The following is a 19,943-nucleotide window of genomic DNA, read 5'->3' on the forward strand; positions in this document are numbered from 1 at the left end:
CCTTTATTGAGAAATGTGTACCCCTAAACTCAACATTTCCCTTAAACTCAACATTTTCCTTAAACTCGACGTGTGTGTGATAGCTCAGTGGTTAAGGTACTGGACTAGTAAACAGAAGGTTGCCGGTTCAAGCCCCGCCACCACCAAGTTGCCACTGTTGGGTCCCTGAGCAAGGCCCTTAACCCTCAATTGCTCATCGTGTTCTGCTCGTTGTGTAAGTCGCTTTGGATAAAAGCGTCTGCTAAATGCTGAAAATGTAAATGTAAATGTGTGTGTGACCACCGCTTTGCTCAGTGCTTGGCAGGATCGGTGCGGTAAGATGTCATCAAAGTAAGACGAATCTGCATTTGTGTGTACTGTATCCATCAAATTAACTCTGAAAGTGTCCACATGTATCTGTGTTTAGCTAGATTTTCCTCACTGTTTCACTTTTAAACTTGTGTTACAGCTCGAGGTGCTAAGAAGTTGTAAGAATCAGCTTTTCCAAGAGGGCGTCACGGTGGCTCAGTGGGTAGCACTGTCGCCCCACAGCAAGAAGGTCCTTGGTTTAAACCCTAGGCGGGGCGGTCTGGGTCCTTTCTGTGCAGAGTTTGCATGTTCTCCCCGTGTCTGTGTGGGTTTCCTCCGGGAGCTCCGGTTTCCTCCCACAGTCCAAAAACATGCAGTCAGGTTAATTGGAGACACTGAATTGCCCTATAGGTGTGTGTGTGTATGTGTGTCTGCCCTGCGATGGACTGGCACCCCATCCAAGGTGTTACTGTGTGCCTTGCGCCCATTGAAAAGCTGGGATAGGCTTCAGCACCCCCCCTGTGGCCCTGATTGGATAAGCGGTTAAGAAAGTGAGTGAGGTGAGGGAGCTTTTCCAAGAGAGTCTAAAACGCTTATCATTAAAAAAAGCTTAATGTGACTTGTATTAAATGTATTAAGAGAACAACATAGACATGACGATTTAATGATTTACACTGTTTTAATTGTATTTCAGTGTGCTTTTATATTATATTTGTGTTATTTTCAGTGTCAAAACAACCCCATTATTTTACATTAGCCCAAAATATAAGCAGTTCCACGGGACCATGGACGCATTAACAGGTTTACCATAGGTTTCAAGGTATCACTGTAATCGGTTGTATGCACTTATTAGCAATGGGACAAGAATTAGGGGTGTCCACATAGTTTTGGCCATATAGTGTACATACAGAACGTGTGTTTTTGTATGTGCATGTATCACAGTGACTGTGCAGTATTGTGTATGGATATGCATCTGCTGTGGTCTGTATTTACCGGCATTAGTTGTCTCCATCTCCCATTCTGCTCTTTAATTACTCTGGCTCATCGATCTCTCAGCATAGTCCACGCTCTTGGCGCTACGCCGTCCGGTAGAGCGCCATCGTGCCTGCCTTAATGAACCAGTGCTTAACGGCTCGCAGCCCTCTCAGGTCGTTGCTCCAGAACAGCGTGATATTAGCTCTGAGAAAAACTAAAAGCGTGCTTTAAACTCACTTTGTGATATCCATTTGAAATAAAATTTAGTTTCTTAAAATTACAGTGCATTTAATTCACGAGAGATTCAAAGGCAACAATGAACCACAGACCATAAACAGTGCAAATGTTTTATTAAAGCACAAGGTAAATGTGTTTGTGGAAATGTAATGATGTAATACACAAGAGTTTAATTATTAAATTTCTCATCCAGAAACCGGGAACATTAATATGGTTTGTTTTTCATTTACAGCCTCAACCTTCTTGTTAGCATTTGGAACCAGCAAGAATTTGCTTCCACTCAGCCACAAGTGCATTAGTGTACAGTAGTTAGCTACAGCAATCAGGTCGTAAATTCTGGCCTGCATTTGGCTGCCGTATTTCAATTTGCTTCAAGTGTGCTTAATGGGGTTGAGGTCACAGCTCCTTGCTTGCCACTTGAGATCTTATGCTATACCATTAGAATCTCCCTTTTCTCCAGATCCAACCAGCAAAATATTTTAATATGGCAATACCATATCCACCAAACTTTGAAGTGAATTTTGGACAGCTAGTGTTCTCCTAGTGTTCTCCCCAAACCTATATTAATCTCTCTAACTGCTAAGAGAGTCATGATTTCAAGAATAAATTTCCACTGCTCCAGAGTCCAAAAGAGCTGTGCTTTACTAACCAGGGTCCTTACACAGCGTTAAAGACCCCATGCCCTTTTTAGCCCAGTGGACTAGTGGCCAATTTTGTCTATGCCTGCCAGGCTCAAAAAGTTCAGAATCCCAGAGCTGGCTGGCTGGCGGAATATCCCATATTTTAATGAGAAAAAAGCTAACTTATATGCAGTAATGTATCCGTTTTACCCTGTAATATCAGGTAAATTAGGTGATCCCTTTACAACATTCAAACTTCTTCCAATCAAATATGCATAAGGATCGATTCATCAAAAAGAATTTCTCTGGCTTGTTCTTCCTACAGTATTCAATATTTCACTGACAAACCTGAACATTTTATTAGGAAGCACCCTTTTTAAATTAATGATATCTCATCACAGGTAGAAAGCTGAGCAGGGGAGCGAGCAGCAGGAGACGAGAGAAACATTAAAGCCAATGAGCACCCTAGCCCACTTTTAATGAGGAACTCTGATCAGGAAGGGTCCTCAGAAGCTTTGAAGCAGCGTAAAGGATAAGCAAGACCAATCAACCCGACACCCGAAGGCCCTGGCAGAGAAATGGGTGAGTGTACCAGGGCCATGACAGCCACAGAGACACAGTAGAAATGTCTTTTTGTTCTTCTTTTATTTCTTGCCACTATTAAGACTCACTTATTTTATTTTAACAATTTTCTATTGAAGAAAGAACGAAGACAACCAGGGAAAGTAGGAGATCTTTTATGAGTTGTGATCCTTATCCAGGACATCTGTACTATGGGACCAGTGCAGAGATGAAGAGATGAATAATGAATATATCGCAACAGTAGAGAGACTAGAGAAGGAAAGGTGAAAATGATGAAGGGTTTGCCATGGCTGAAAAAAATTTTTATCCCAAGTTCTCTCATCCAGTTAGATTAAAGAATCAGCTGGTATTGAAACCCTTCCCAATAAGTCTTTATTTATTTATTTATTTATTTATTTATTTATTTATTCTTTGAGAGAAGGATATTTTTGTTAAACTACAGAAGACAGAACTAGTGACAGAATAAATGCTCCAAATACAGTGTCCAAATACTTTTGGCCATATACCATCCCTAAAACATACTATAAAGCCAAGGCAAAGACATTTGAACCCCTGACCATGAGCTTGTTGAACGTTACAATTACATTTGAAGCATTTAGCAGCAACTTACAATTGTGGCATTTCATGCAATCTAGAGTTAAGGGCCTTGCTTAGAGGCCGAACAAGGGCAACTTGCCAGTGGTGGGAATTAAACTAACAACCTTATGATTACTAGTCTCATACCTTAACCACTGAGCATCCACTGCCCTACCCCGTTTCAAAAACCAATAATATTGAATAAAGTGATCTCTATGTGATCTTTCATGCTATAACAACAAGACCTTGAAGTATGTCTGTGGAAATTTGTGCCCATTCAGAAAAAAGAGTGTTAGTATGGCTGGGTCATGATGTTGGTCAAGAAAGCCTCAGATGGCCGTTCTGGTGGCGCAGCGGTAAAAACACTAGACCCAGAACCAGAGCTAGAACCAGAGCTTGGAACTCGAATAAATCGTATCAAGTCTCAGCTCTGCCTGCCGGCTGGGCTGAGTAGCCACATGAACAACGATTGGTCTGTTGTTCAGACAGGGGTGGGATATTAAAGCCGGATAGGGACTCTCTCATAACTGATGCAATTACGACCCTTGCTGGCTGATTGATGGCACCTGCACAGGGATGGGAAAAGAGTGCTGTCAGGGTGTGTCTCTCCGTACACAGTGCTGAAGGGTAGGTGACAAAATGCATACGGCTGCTGCCCACGTGTAAGAGGGGGCGTGGGTTAGCTTCATTCTCTTCAATCAGAGTGGGGATCGGCATTGGTGGAGAGGAAGCTTGACGCAATCGGGCAATTGAACGAGCTAAAAAGGAGAAAATGCATAAACAAACAAACATATATATATATACAGTACAGGCCAAAAGTTTGGACACACCAGCCAAAAGTTTGGACACACCTTCTCTTCAATGTTTTTTCTTGATTATTTTTATTTTCTACATTGTAGATTAATACTGAAGACATCCAAACTATGAAGAATTATGTAGTGAACCAAAAAGTGTTAAACAAACCAGAATATGTTTTATATTTTACCAACTCTACCTCTGCACAACCCAACTGATGGTCTCAAACACATTAAAAAAGCAACAAATTCCAAAAATTCACTCTAGACAAGGCACAAACATTCATTGAAAACCATTCCAGGTGGAAACCTAATAAAGCTGGTTGAGAAAATTTCAAAGAGTGTGCAAATCTGTAATTAAAGCAAAAGATGGCTACTTTGAAGAATCTAAAATATAAAACATATTCTGGTTTGTTTAACACTTTTTTTGTTTACTACATAATTCCACATGTGTTCCTTCATAGTTTGGACGTCTTTAGTATTAATCTACAATGTAGAAAATTTTTTTAAAAATTAAGAAAAACCACAGGAATGAGAAGGTGTGTCCAAACTTTTGGCCTGTACTGTATATATATATATATATATATGTATGTATATATTAGGGCTGTCGTTTAACGCGTTGATTAACGCGTTAAAATTTTAATCGCAATTAAAAAAATTTATCAAGAATAACATTTTTAATCTAACTATTTTTATTTGGCTGTTTGTGCCACGTAAATCTGTGTCTCTGTGGTAATGAACTGTATTTCAGATGAATTAGGATGTAAAGCGCATGAACTGTACACAGAACTTTACAAACACTGCTGTTAAATGGATCACACTGGACTGTATAAAGCAGTATGTCCAAAGTCCGGGGTGTTCTGTCCACACCGGATCTGGTTTTATACTGCCCGCATCTTCTGTTTTAAACTGCATTACTTGTGACCCGCCAGCGCAGTCAAACAGAAAAAAGTAATAAATTATCGTCGCTGTCCGATGAAAAACTACTTTTAGCGGTTTTAAATTTTTTTACGTGTTGATGAAAAGATGAATGAAATCACTCAAGCTGCGTCCGGAATCGCATACTTGGAGAGTATGTACTAGATTGGAGGAAGTATGCACTACTCTGCCGGTAAAAAAGTACATACTTCCAGTACAGAAGTATGCAGTATGCACACAACACTGCTACGCACTACATCCGCCATCTTTCCAACGTCAAGTGATGAAGTGGGACGTGATGACGTAATATCACTATGGTTACAGACTCATTACAAACCCCACTCGCTAAACTTTTGGATATTTATCGTGTTTTTGTTATAAATTCGTCTTTAAAATGTTTTATTTTATTTATCTTACTTACACTTGTAAACAGAGGACCGCTATCTTTCTTGTTTCTTATTGCGCTTCGAACGCCTACGCAGCTCCAGTTGCATTATGGGATACATTAACGGACCGCAAGTGTGCATCGCTTGCATACTCAAACATGGCTGCCCAATAAGTAGGTCATCCGGGTACTTCTCGCGTACCTCTTTATTTACACTATGTATTCGGACATACTAACTCTCGCGTCCTCATTTCGCGTACTATTGAGTATGGAAGTATGCGATTCCGGACGCAGCCTCAGTCTCTGTAACGAGTATCTCCATTGGCTGCTAGACCTGTCCATCAAAACCTCATATCTCCGCCTCCCTTCCCTCAGGTACTGTTTGAGACAGAAGTGAAACTGCGTAATGCTTCATCTTTAGAGTTTATTCAGGTTATTCTATCACATGGCTATAAACATGATTTATATTTGTGATGTTTGTAGTTTTTTAAAAGCACATCTGTATCTGATATTTATATGGACTAAGCGTTTACATGGACAGTATTAATTAACACTTTTTATAGCTACAGTCAATTACTTATATATAATGTTTGGTAACTTGACTGTTTCAGGTATTTATAGGTGTTTAAATGGTAATTTAGAACAATATTTCATAACAATGTTCTTTTGATAAAAAAAAAAAGAAACATTTAAGTGCATAAGTTATCCAAAAAAGTCTCAGTGTTTTTTTATAATCAGTGTAAATGTACAAAATAATTCATTTATACCATTTATACCTGTGCATGCCTTTCCTCTCAAGAGCTAAATCTTGCTGTTGTAGCACTTTTATTTTGTTGAATTCCCTCAATCTAATTGGCACAATGGTGGTATTAAAAAAAGACTGCTTTTAACCACAAAATGCATATGATTAATGTTCCCACACATAACATCCGATGCTGTCACCCACTCTTGTGTGATACAGTACCACAGATCCTGACAGGGCAGCCTGCTGTGATGAATACAAGACACCTTTTCTATTGAGATGAGATGGCTCAAAACAGTTAGACCTGGGTGACACTGTCTGGCACATTCTAGCAATGTAAGTGAGCACAGCATCTATTACAACCTTAACAGCGTTCCTTGTGGCACATAGTTCAACCTGCAGAAAAATGTATTTACACTGATCAGGAATAACATTATGAGCACTGACAGGTAAAGTGAATAACACTGATTATCTCTTTACCACAGCACCTGTTAGTGGGTGGGATATATTCGGCAGCGAGTGAAAATTTTTTCCTCAAAGTTGATGTGTTAGAAGCAGGAAAAATGACAAGAGAGAAATTGTGATGGCTAGACGACTGGGTCAGAGCATCTCCAAAACTGCAGCTCTTGTAGGGTGTTCCCGGTCTGCAGTGGTCAGTATCTATCAGAAATGGTCCAAGGACGGAAGAGTGGTAAACCGGCGACAGGGTCATGGGTGGCCAAGGCTCATTGATGTATGTGGGGAGCGAAGGCTGGCCCTTGTGGTCTGATCCAACAGACGAGCTACTGTAGCTCAAACTGCTGAAGAAGTTAATGCTGGTTCTGATAGAAAGGTGTCAGAATACACAGTGCATCACAGTTTGTTGCCAATGGGGCTGCATAGCCACAGACCAGTCACATATAGACTACAGTCAGTAATTGTAGAACTACAAAGTGCTCCTATATGGTAAGTTGAGCTAATAAAATGGACAGTGAGTGTAGAAACAAGGAGGTGGTTTTAACGTTTTGGCTGATCAGTGTTAACAGTATTTAAAATACTACCAACACTGCTGCACCTGATACACACATACCAGAATTCATACTTTCTAATTCATACATACTTTGTATACAAATTTTTACTTTATACTTGTGCATGGTGTGAAACAAACAAAAAATCCAACAGCTTGTAAATGTGGTTGTGTAGGTGGTAGCAGGAGGATTTGTTTAAGGAGCTTCTCGTTTGATTGTGTCACCGTCTGCCCCCTAATGTATTTTTATGTGTTTGGAGGTGTTTGAAGGAAAAGTACTAACATTCAGTGCTCACATGCTTATGCTCAAAACTGCTACACATTTGCAGTTTATTACATTCCACCATGCTCTGATTCTGCTTCTGTACCTGATTATTAGCTGCTTTGCGTGAAATGTGAAGCCATTTCTTATTCATGCTTTTCTATTTTAATAGCAGTATCCATCTGGATATAGAGTTGTGGGATATATATTAGGATATTTCTTATTCAGAGCGGTGTTCATCACAAAGCAATCCATCAGTACCAAAAGTTCTTGACATCGACGGCACTTTATAGGAGGTCCGGCGTCTTGGTGCCATCCTTTCCTCCTGGGATTTATCATGCTGTCCACTGAAATTGGCCTGTTCTCAGAAACGCTGCCATCAGAAACTCCAACACATGATAACACATTACTCAACTGTGATTGACTCAGAAGGGGGTCCCTGGGTTCCTGCTCTACACCTGATAGAAGCAGGAAGGGAATACACTGATCAGCCATAAGATCCACCTCCTTGTTTCTACACTTACTGTCCATTTTATCAGCTCCACTTACCATATAGAAGCACTTTGTAGTTTTACAATTACTGACTGTAGTCCATCTGTTTCTCTACAGATGTTCACCCTGTTCTTTAATGGTCAGGACCCCCACAGGACCACCACAGAGCAGGTATTATTTAGGTGGTGGATCATTCTCAGCACTGCAGTGACACTGACATGGTGGTGGTGTGTTAGTGTGTGTTGTGCTGGTATGAGTGGATCAGACACAGCAGCACTGATGGAGTTTTTAAATACCGTGTCCACTCACTGTCTACTCTATTTCTGTATTGAAACCTGATAACAGAACAAGCTGGATGGTTAAACAGGGGGTTTAGTAAATAATGAGCGTGACAGGGGTGATGAATATTTGCTGGCACTCAACCTAAACTAAACAAAAAAAGCTATTCCTGAGTTTGGCTGCTAAAAGGATTTGCATGAGCACATTTACCTAGTGCATGCCATTTAATCCCACGACCATGGTAAACCTTGGTCACTCCTGTCTTAATTTGTTTTTAAAAGTCACATGAGGGGTACGTGTACTATACATAGAGATGGATGGATTTGCATGTAGAGCAGGATTTACTAAGCTTTTCTTTTAGTGCGATTATTCAGCACTGTGACTCACGTACTTGTGTTTTTTATTTGTGTAATTATGCAAAAAGTGAGCACTGAACAGCTGGTAGGACGTACACATGCCCTCAGTGTGTTGGCATAAATAACCTGTAATGTTGGTGAACTTAATATGAACTTTAATTGTTTTATAACAATAAAAAGAAACTCCATGCTGATCGACTAAGCTATTCAAATGAGCTATGCACTGTGTAGCAATGCTGGTTTCCAATCACATGATGCTTGTAAACATGCAACAATAATAACATGCAACACAATAGAAATACATCTCAGATCTACACTGATCAGCCATAACATTAAAACCACCTCCTTGTTTCTCTTGTATAAGCTCCACTTATCATATAGAAGCACTTTGTGGTTCTACAATTACTGACTGTAGTCCATCTGTTTCTCTGCATGCTTTGTTAGCCCCCTTCTTCAGTGGTCAGGACCCCCACAGGACCACTACAGAACAGGTATTATTTAGGTGGTGGATCATTCTCAGCAGTGCTGCTGGAGTTTTTAAATACCGTGTCCACTCACTGTCCACTCTATTAGACACTCCTACCTAGTTTGTCCACCTTGTAGATGTAAAGTCAGAGACGATCGCTCATCTATTGCTGCTGTTTGAGCTGGTCATCTTCTAGACCTTCATCGGTGGTCACAGGACGCTAATCACAGGGTGCTATTGGCTGGATATTTTTGGTTGGTGGACTATTCACAGTCCAGCAGTGACAGTGAGGTGTTTAAAAACTCCAGCAGCGCTGCTGTGTCTTATCCACTCATACCAGCACAACACACACTAACACACCACCACCATGTCAGTGTCACTGCAGTGCTGAGAATGATCCACCACCTAAATAATACCTGCTCTGTGGTGGTCCTGGGAGAGTACTGACCATTGAAGAACAGCATGAAAGGGGACTAACAAAGCATGCAGAGAAACAGGCGGACTACAGTCAGTAGTTGTAGAACTACAAAGTGCTTCTATATGGTAAGTGGAGCTGATCAAATGGACAGTGAGTGTAAAATCAAGAAGGTGGTTTTAATTTTATGGCTAATCGATGTATATTGTGCCATATATTAGTCCAATATGCTCTAACCCACTAAGCCAGGGTTTGATCCCCAGGTGGGGTGGACCGGGTCCTTTCTGTGTGGAGTTTGCATGTTCTCCCTGTGTCTGCGTGGGTTTACTCCGGGTACTCCAGTTTCCTCCCACAGTCCAAAGACATGCAAGTGAGGTGAATTGGAGATACAAAATTGTCCATGAATGTGTTTGATATAACCTTGTGAAAAGAAAACATGACTTTAAAATCCTAATAAACAAACAAACAAACAAACCCACTAAGCCATGGACTCCACAAGACCTTTTTGTCATTTTCTACCTGTGTATATTGCTAATAACCCTTTTCATACATCAGGTCAGAATCATTTCACATCATTCTCAATAAACAGTTTTTGCAGGGTCAAGCCAGTGTCCAGGCAACAGGTCTTATGTTGAGCAGGGTTCATACTTCTGACCTGGTGTACTATAACATATACAGTCAAGAAAATACCCTGTTTAAATCTGTTTAACAGCATTTTATGTAATCACAAGGACTATACAAAAGAAATGCAACAGCAATCTGCAGTACTATGCTGTTACAATAAAGGTAATTAGATTTATTCATGACATCTTCAATAGTAAGTGTTGCAGCTGTGATGGTTGGTTTGCAAAACACAAATGATATCGGACACTTCTGTGGCTTGCAAACAAGATGTCAGTGTTTTAACTTTCTCCATTTATAAGTCAACGTCACACTATCCGTCTCCTTTAACCTTTGTTTAAATCTCTCTAATTCAGCACTTTGTAGTTGCATTGATCCAACAACAACGTCGATAGCTTTCAAATACTGCAGGCTGTCTGAAGAGGATCTCTGAAGCATGAAGAGAGAAGCGGCGCTAAAGATTTGTTCTCAACCCCCCTCCCCCACCCCCGGCTTCAGCTCTGCTGTTCCGCCTCTGTCAATTCCCGGTGTTGTCATGTGACTTTGGACCAGCACCTCTTAACAACACTTGTTCTAATCACCAGGCGTCCGCTGGGATCTGAGGCTTATGTGTCTCCTATGCAGCTTGTTCAAGGTTTCGGTCCTTGGGTTCGCAAAGCCGCTGAGGCACCTGTCGCTATCACACCTAGGGTTCTCACCTTATGCTTTGTGAGCCAGGATGGTGTTAGTGCTTTGAAAATTGCATTGCAGACACCGAGGACCACTGGCTATCCTTTTCCCCCAAGAGGAGGCTCTTGTGGTCTGAACTGCTGCACTGCGAAGCATTTTCTGGCTCATTGGGCAAGGAAGGAGACAAGATCGAAACTGGACCGTAGGGACTGCAAGTACATTTTGAGGGTCATGCTAAAGGTCTATTGCTGGCACAAATGTTGCCGGTTCGGCTACGGACAGGCTTGGCTTGGAAATCTACACTTTGCTTGGGTCACTTTGGCCTGCCTTTGTCAAAGTCCTTCAACAAAAAGATATTCTAAAATGCAGACACAAGCAAGGTTAGAGTGAATTAAAAATCAACATGGGGAATGGATGCTCAGACAGCAAGAGCACTTGAATTTTCATCCACCCTCTTTGCAACAAAAAAGGCCTGCTTTTATAATACAGGCTCAAAGCAGAACACTTCACTTTAAGCCCTTCTCTTCATGTCAGCCAACTCAGAAACAAAAGACATAACCAGCTTGTACGCTTGCTAAGGGTCAGACATTGTTGAGTTCAATAAAGTGTAGCACCGGCTCTCGAGCCTCAGCCGCTCTCAGTGTTAATTTGTATCTGTTTTCTGATGAGGTGGTCGAGCATTAGGTAGGCTGTATTTATCTCTGTGTAGCAGTGTGGCGTGGACACAAGGCGGACATGAGAAGCGTCGAGGGTTGTCCCATGTTCATTTCGTAGATAGCCTCCTTCCTCAGGTCCCCCAAGACGGGAGCTGATAATTGGTAGTATTCCCAGCAGGAATAGAGGTGCTGTTTTAATATAGTGTGTGTATAATCCTGGCACCCCTGTCTGGCACCGATAGGTCTTCAGCACACCTGCAACACCCCCTGAGCCTCTGACACACACAGCTTCAAATGGTGCTGAGGAGCAAATCCCCTCTACATGTTTCTGTGATAGATAGAGATGGAGGGAACCTGTAATAGACAATTTTCGTCTCATTTCAGATGAAAGCTTAAAAATTTGTGATTTGGTGTGCATGATTAGGGAACGTGTGAGTGTGTGTGCATGTGCTATAGCAAGATGAGAAAAACAGGATGAGTAAACTGATGGAATAGGATGTATGTTTTTATTTGCATATTATTCATATCTATTATAGAGTGAAATTATTGCACAGCCTCTAACCTGTATTATTAGCTGGTAGGTTGTGCTGTTTTCAATCTAACATTGTGGATATTTCTAAACATAATCTTATATTTTTTAATAGTTTGGCTTCTATTCAATAAATATAATAATACTGATATCATTACATACACCAATCAGCCATAACATTAAAACCACCTCCTTGTTTCTACACTCACTGTCCATTTTATCAGCTCCACTTACCATACAGGAGCACTTTGTAGTTCTACAATTACTGACTGTAGTCCATCTGTTTCTCTACATACTTTGTTAGCCCCCTTTCACCCTGTTCCTTAATGATCAGGACCACCACAGAGCAGGTATTATTTAGGTGGTGGATCATTCTCAGCACTGCAGTGACACTGACATGGTGGTGGTGTGTTAGTGTGTGTTGTGCTGGTATGAGTGGATAAGACACACAGTTTTTAAACACCTCACTGTCACTGCTGGACTGAGAATAGTCCACCAATCAAAAACATCCAGCCAAAAGCGCCCTGTGGGCAGCGTCCTGTGACCACTGATGAAGGTCTAGAAGATGACCAACTCAAACAGCAGCAATAGATGAGCGATCGTCTCTGACTTTACATCTACAAGGTGGACCAACCAGGTAGGAGTGTCTAATAGAGTGGACAGTGAGTGGACACAGTATTTAAAAACTCTAGCAGCGCTGCTGTGTCTGATTCACTCATACCAGCACAACACACACTAACACACCACAACCTTGTGATTGTCACTGCAATGCTGAGAATGATCCACAACCTAAATAATATTTACTCTGTGGGGGTCCTGACCATTGAAGAACAGCATGAAAGGGGGGGGGGGGGGGGGTAACAAAGCATGCAGAGAAACAGATGGACTACAGTCAGTAATTGTAAAACTACAAAATGTTTTTATATGGTAAGTGGAGCTGATAAAATGGACAGTGAGTGTAGAAACAAGGACGTGGTTTTAATGTTATGGCTGATTGGGTATATGTATTTATGAAGTCCCATTTGTTTTACATGTGGCCAGTTGGAGATACAACTGGAGTTGGTTGGTAGGTAGGTAGGTAGGTAGGTAGGTAGGTAGGTAGGTAGGTAGGTAGGTGGGTGGGTTGGTTGGTTGGTTGGTTGGTTGGTTGGTTGGTTGGTTGGTTGGTTGGTGATTTTTAGCTGTAAGAACTGCAGTCTTGACTGTGTGACTGAAGTCAAGGATTGTTATTCTTCCTGTGTTGGACTGTCCAGCAAGACAACAATCCCAAGCACACTTGCCATTGAAACAATCAGTTCTGGAATATTTTGGAATGGCCATCTTAGTCTCTAGATTTGATTTCTATAGAAAATCTTTGGTGGGATCTAAAGAAAGCAGTTGCACCATGAAAGCCATCAAACTGTATTGAGCCGGATGTGTGATACATCATGACTTTTCCTAATTTTATGGAAACTGCAAATAAACTATATTGTTATAATGATGTTGTAAATATTCAAACACCTCCCCCTCCTAATTCATTTTTAATTCATATAACTTTTGTCTGGGGTCTCAGTGACCCCACAGCTAGAATACATGAATATACAGTAGGTAATAGTTTCAGTCTGGTGTTGAGGGAACAGCTGACTGTCTTATATATATACACGCACACGCACACGCACACGCACACACAACCCTTTTCTAAATCCTCCACCTCTCTCTCAGATTAATTAATTTAGTTAATTTTAAACTCAGTGTGATTTTATTTTACCCACACAACACTGGGGTCTCTGGGACCTCAAAGTTTGTTTGTTTATTAGGATTTTAACGTGATGTTTTACACTTTGGTTACATTCATGACAGAAACGGTAGTTACTCATGACACAAGATTCATCAGTTCACAAGGTTATATCAAACACAGTCTTGGACAATTTAGTATCTCCAATTCACCTCACTTGCATGTCTTCGGACTGTGGGAGGAAACCGCAGCACCCGGAGGAAACCCACACAGACACGGGGAGAACATGCAAACACCACACAGAACGGACCCGGATCGCCCCACCTGGGGATTGAACCCAGAACCTTGGGACCTCAAAATACCAGGCAAGAACATCAATGTCAGCTAAACACAAGGGTTAATGTTGGTCTGCAGAAACGCAGGCTGAGATATTTTAATGAGCTTGGTTTGATTTCTTCCTCTTTATTCCTTTCCAGCTGTGTTGTGAGACCACTCAGTGTGCTGTTTACTTTCACTCAGGGTGCTTGCTATGTAAATGACTCCTCGTTCTCCTAAAAATCTCTTAAATGCACAGTAAACTGCACTGAGTCACTTCCTCTGCCCTGATTGCAGCCAATTCACCTGCTTGTTTTGAAGTAATCTTAGCTGTCGCCTTATGCTCTCTCACCACACCGACAGGGTTTCCTCCACCTCTCTGCACGATCGTGGTGACCTTTCTGTTGCCACAGCGCAGAGCTGTCATGGGATACAATTAGGGACGGGCAGTGAGCAGGAGCCCTTCCTGGATGTGTCTTTCTAATGAGCGATTTGCCACATTTTGGCAGGGTTTACTGGCAGCACACGTCAGTTAAATGGGGATCCTGACTGGAACCTAAAGCTGCGTCTGCCTACAAGTTGCCATTAGATATCAGCTTGCATTTCTGAAATCATAAAGTCTTACTGTTGCTGCTGTTTTAATTCATGCAGGACCACAGTGTTCTTTACAATGTTAGAACAGCCCCAACTGTATCTTATATGAACATCTGGCTTTTTGTGCTGCCTTGTTTTTCCTTACATACCTAATGCTAACAGTGTATGAAAAGAAAACTGTAATAATTCTGTCATTATGACCGCTCTAGCAGTTCCAGTGAAAATCTGGGAATTTTCTGATTCTCAGAAATTAGATAGTGACAAATCAATCTCATTGTCTGGCGGTCTTTCAGCACTTTATGTCCGAATCATACTCAGCCTAACTGCTTCAACTAAATCAATATGCTTTCTTTCATGGTGCTCTCAGGATCCTAAACCACTCAGAAATATTTATAAAAAGTGAAAAACCTCACAATTTACTTTAAAGTGGATAAAATACTCATCACATGACATGTTCTTTTGTTTCCTCCCAATCTAGTGATGTCCAGATTTGCAGTTGTAGCCTCCTCACTGCTGCAGATTCCCACACTGACCTAAAAAATACACAGAGAGGGCATGTGAGACATGGGAAGAGTTAGAATGATGCAGACCATTTCTTTTTACCTGCCAGAGAAAGTCTCTCACAGACAGCTGTATCACATACTGAGAGTACGTGGAGTATCGACCATCCTTGAACCGCCAGCAGAGGCTACAATTACTAAGTAGCATGACCATTCCTCCCTAATGACACCGCCAATCATGCTCTGTGTGGATGCCCAGCTGGTTAATAGCACAGCTGAGATTTAAGTCTCAGATCTCAGCAGGGATTGGCTAGTGAATTAGACCACTGTGCCACTCAAGCACCAGACATTTTATTTCACCCTTTTTCTCCCAATTTAGTGTAATCCCAATATAACTGCCTGGCACACGCTCCCTCCGACGCATGTACAGTCCATCCATTGCCCATACTTTGGTTTATACATGCATGGGGCCAGTCCCACGCATGGAGAGTCATGGGCTGATCCCCACGTTCCTCCACTTCTGTACCGGCACCTTGGACCACTAACCAAAGTCCATACACAGCATTGAAGACCACACTCCCATTTTTTAGTCAGACCTTTTAGTCCACACTTACACACACCTACACCAACACACACTGTCCTGTTTGGTGATCTGCACTGAGCACTTGACTGCTTTCATATTACATTGGGTCTGTCTGAAAACCAAATGAGCTGCCTTGCTGCCCACTGCCTACCTAGGGAGCTGCCTTAGTAGAGAGGATACTAATAAGACATTGTACTCATAAGGCAGGTTATTTAGACACACTACTTTGACAGCAATTACAGCAATAACGTCACTGCAGTTTTCGCTAACACAAATAGCCTCAGGCCATTCAAATCAAAAGGATGAGGTGGCACAGCCCACTAGCGTGCCAGCTAACATCCCTCTTTGTATCGAAAATGGTTAATATGTCACTGACAAGCCCGAATTGCAAATAAATTACACTTGTACACCTCATACAAATTAAAAATCAATAAGAATTTTCTTCATTTGTTTCTCTGCATTTGTTTGTTGTATTTGTAATTTTTTTGTGAGAAAAGTTTTGCCGCACTGAATGCTGGGATTGCCTTCAGTGCGTATTCAGTGAGTTTACAGCTTTGCAATAAGGTACCTTAATAGGCAGCATTTTAAGATATCTAAGAAGTTAGACAGCCTTCTTTTCGCACATAGGATGATGTAAAATGTGTCTATGTACATTTAGATTTTCGGCATTTAGCAGATGATTTAATCCAAAGTAATTGAGGGTTAAGGGCCTTGCTCAAGGGCCCAACCTTCTGCTTACTACACTGTCTTAACCGCTAGGCTATAACTGCCCTATGTAGAGTTCTTTATGTAGAAAGCTCACTAGGGTTTCAGACAGACCCATAGTAGCTTCCTCACACTTTTTGTAATATTAAATATTCCCTTTCACATCACACACATACTGTATAACACATGACAAACACACATAATGCAATTTTAAAGCTCATCTCCGACCCACGGCTGCTGCCAAGAATTACATTTCATTCAAAGTTTCATTATTGGCTTTTTACAATAACCTCAGCACTTTGTCATCAAGATCTTCCTTAGCTAAACATATGGCACATGCATGTGTGTTTATGGACCTGTAAATAACTCTGCGTCTAATTTACACCTTGCTTTATACTATCATTTTTTAACTTTGTGACTTTCAACACCCTCCAATCTCCCCCTCCTTCCTCTCCCTAAGCACAGGGTCGGGACTGTCTTTCCCAAATAGATTCAGCAAGCGCCTAGGTGGCTGTAAAACCCAGCAGATTTACGGAGTCTCTCACTGTTGCTAAATGACAATATCCGCCCTGTTAAAAGTCACAAAAAAAACTGCAAGTGGGAGAGATGGTGAAAAAGAGGGGGGTGATGAGGAAAGAACTGACATCTAGAGACTTTACCATCCGTTCCACCACGTCTCATTTCACTGGACACTACTGTATTAGACTTGTGGGTGGTACTGCTTTATACACACAGGAACGCTGATATATGAGCTTCACGCGCTTTTAATTCTTGAGGCAATTGCACAGTCTGAGTACTGATCCTTATTCCTACTGATATGCAAATCAGTGTAATTTATTAGCCTCGCTTTTATTTAGTGACAAGACATTAACAAAAGCTGTGTGACTTGAATCTGAAATATCACAAATGTGGGGCACACACAGGTGTAAGAACATCTAAACATATTCACAGATACACACAAGTGCACAAAGTATTAAACCTGGTGGGGTATCAAGCATGTCATTAAGCTTTTAATATAAAAACCTGCTAATTAATAGTCATTTTGCTGAAGTAGAGTTTTTTTCATTTTGTATTCCTTTCAGTATAAATGTACAGACATTGTAGCCATGCTGTACTATGTATAGTTTAATATAAAGTATAGTGTCATATACAAACATTTTACTGAAATAATTTGTTTGTTTGTTTAATTAGGATTTTTGTGTCTCCAATTCACCTCACTTGCATGTCTTTGGACTGTGGGAGGAAACCGGAGCACCCGGAGGAAACCCACGCAGACACAGGGAGAACATGCAAACTCCACACAGAAAGGACCCGGACTGCCCCACCTAAGGATCGAACCCAGGACCTTCTTGCTGTGAGGCGACAGTGCTACCCTACTGAAATAATAAAACACTTTTGTTTAATCAGGACAGCCAGGGTCATTTCTGTGTGGAGTTTGCATGTTCTCCCCAAGAGGGTTTCCTCTGGGTGCCCCGGTTTCCTCCCACAAGTCCGAAGACATGCAATCAGACCAATTAGAGCTACTAGAAATAGCCGAGTGTGTGAAAGTCTATGTGTGTGTGTTTGTGTGTGTGTGTTTGCCCTGTGATGGATTGGTGACCTGTACTGGGTGTTTTCTGCCTTTCACCCAGTGAATCAGACCCACTGTGACCCTGACCAGGATGAAACAGTGGTTAAACAGGCAATGATTGAATGAAGCTCCACTTACCATATAGAAGCACTTTGAAGTGCTACAATTACTGACTGTAGTCTATCTGTTTCTCTACATACTTTTTTAGCCTGTTTTCACCCTGTTCTTCAGTGGTCAGCACCCCCACAGGACCACCACAGAGTAGGTATTATTTGGGTGGTGTATAATTCTCAGCCCTGCAGTGACAATGACATGATGGTGGTGTGTTAGTGTGTGTTGTGCTGGTATGAGTGGATCAGACACAGCAGCACTGCTGGAGTTTTTAAATACCCTGTCCACTCACTGTCCACTCTATTAGACACTCCTACCTGGTTGGTCCACCTTGTAGATGTAAAGTCAGAGATGATCGCTCATCTATTGCTGCTGTTTGAGTTGGTCATCTTCTAGACCTTCATCAGTGGTCACAGGATGCTGCCCATGGGGCACTGTTGGCTGGATATTTTTGGTTGGTGGACTATTCTCAGTCCAGCAGTGACAGTGAGGTGTTTAAAAACTCCAGCAGCGCTGCTGTGTCTTATCCACTCATACCAGCACAACACACTCTAACACACCACCATCATGTCAGTGTTACTACAGTGCTGAGAATGATCCACCACCTAAATAATACCTGCTCTGTGGTGGTCCTGTGGGGGTCCAGACCATTGAAGAACAGCATGAAAAGGGGCTAACAAAGCATGCAGAGAAACAGAAGGACTACAGTCAGTAATTGTAGAACTACAAAGTGCTTCTATATGATAAGTTGAGCTGATAAAATAGACAGTGAGTGTAGAAACAAGGAGGTGGTTTTAATGTTATTGCTGATTGATGTATAATTTTTTTTCATATAACTGATTTATTACACCTGTTAGCAATTGTTGTGACTGAAACACATGAATTCAGTAATTAGAAGGGGCGTCTAAATACTTTTGTCTATATAGTGTATGATGCACCAAAAGGTAATTTAAAAACAAGCACTTTAATGGATTTTAAAGCTTTATATTGTTACACTGTAATTAAGATAACATTTACACAAGTAATTATAAATTTTAATTTGATCAGAAGTTCGTTGTCACTAGCTAATGAAAAATGCACCTTTTGTTGTAATACAGTAGATAAACTGTAGTATATTCACAACTTACTAGGATGGATTTTTGTTCAATATATTTAAGTACCTTGTCTCATCATTATTGCTCATACCTCCCTCATTAATCTTGCATTATAATAACATTCTTATCTAAATTTAAGTGTCTGGAAAGTAATTAATCCTGTCATGCTTGTGTTCCATCAATTGCAAGGTGTGACGCGTTTGTAAGGTGTGCATTGTGTACTTTACTGATATGACCCCCTTATTTAATCACAACAGAGTCTGAAAACCATCAGTATCTTTTACTCCAGACATCTGAAACACAGCCAAAGAAACCCTGGGCATAGTGTTTCTCATTTACATATAAAAATTATATTATTTAAAAAAATATATATTTCAGCTCAATTTCAAGGCAGTGCAAGTTCCCCGTGCTTTGAGCTATTCAAGATCAATGTACCTGAAGACAAATAAAATAAATAAATACAGGTGCATACCAGAAAGGGCATGTGTGCAGTAGCCGGCAGCTTCTTTTCACCTGCCCGAGGCGGGTTTACGTTGTTACGGAAAAAATAAGGTGAGATGATAAATGAAAACAAAGGTTACAATTGATTGGACTGGAAGAATTTATTGGCACAATCGTAGGTTCTTATAGCAGTGTATCTGAAGAAGAACAAAAAACATAAGTAAGAAAGATAAGTACAGTCATACCTTGAAACTCAACATCAATTGGTTCTGGGAGTGGCGCTGAGTTTAAAATGTGTTGAGTTTTGGAAACCTGTTAATGTGTTCCATGGTCTCGTGGAACTGCATATATTTTAGGCTAATGTTAAATAATGGGGTTGTTTTTGACACTTATACACTGAAAATAACACAAATATAATATAAAAACACTGAAATAAAATTGAAAAACA

This window comes from Trichomycterus rosablanca, chromosome 5 (assembly GCF_030014385.1).
Source record: "Trichomycterus rosablanca isolate fTriRos1 chromosome 5, fTriRos1.hap1, whole genome shotgun sequence".
Taxonomy (NCBI): Eukaryota; Metazoa; Chordata; class Actinopteri; order Siluriformes; family Trichomycteridae; genus Trichomycterus; species Trichomycterus rosablanca.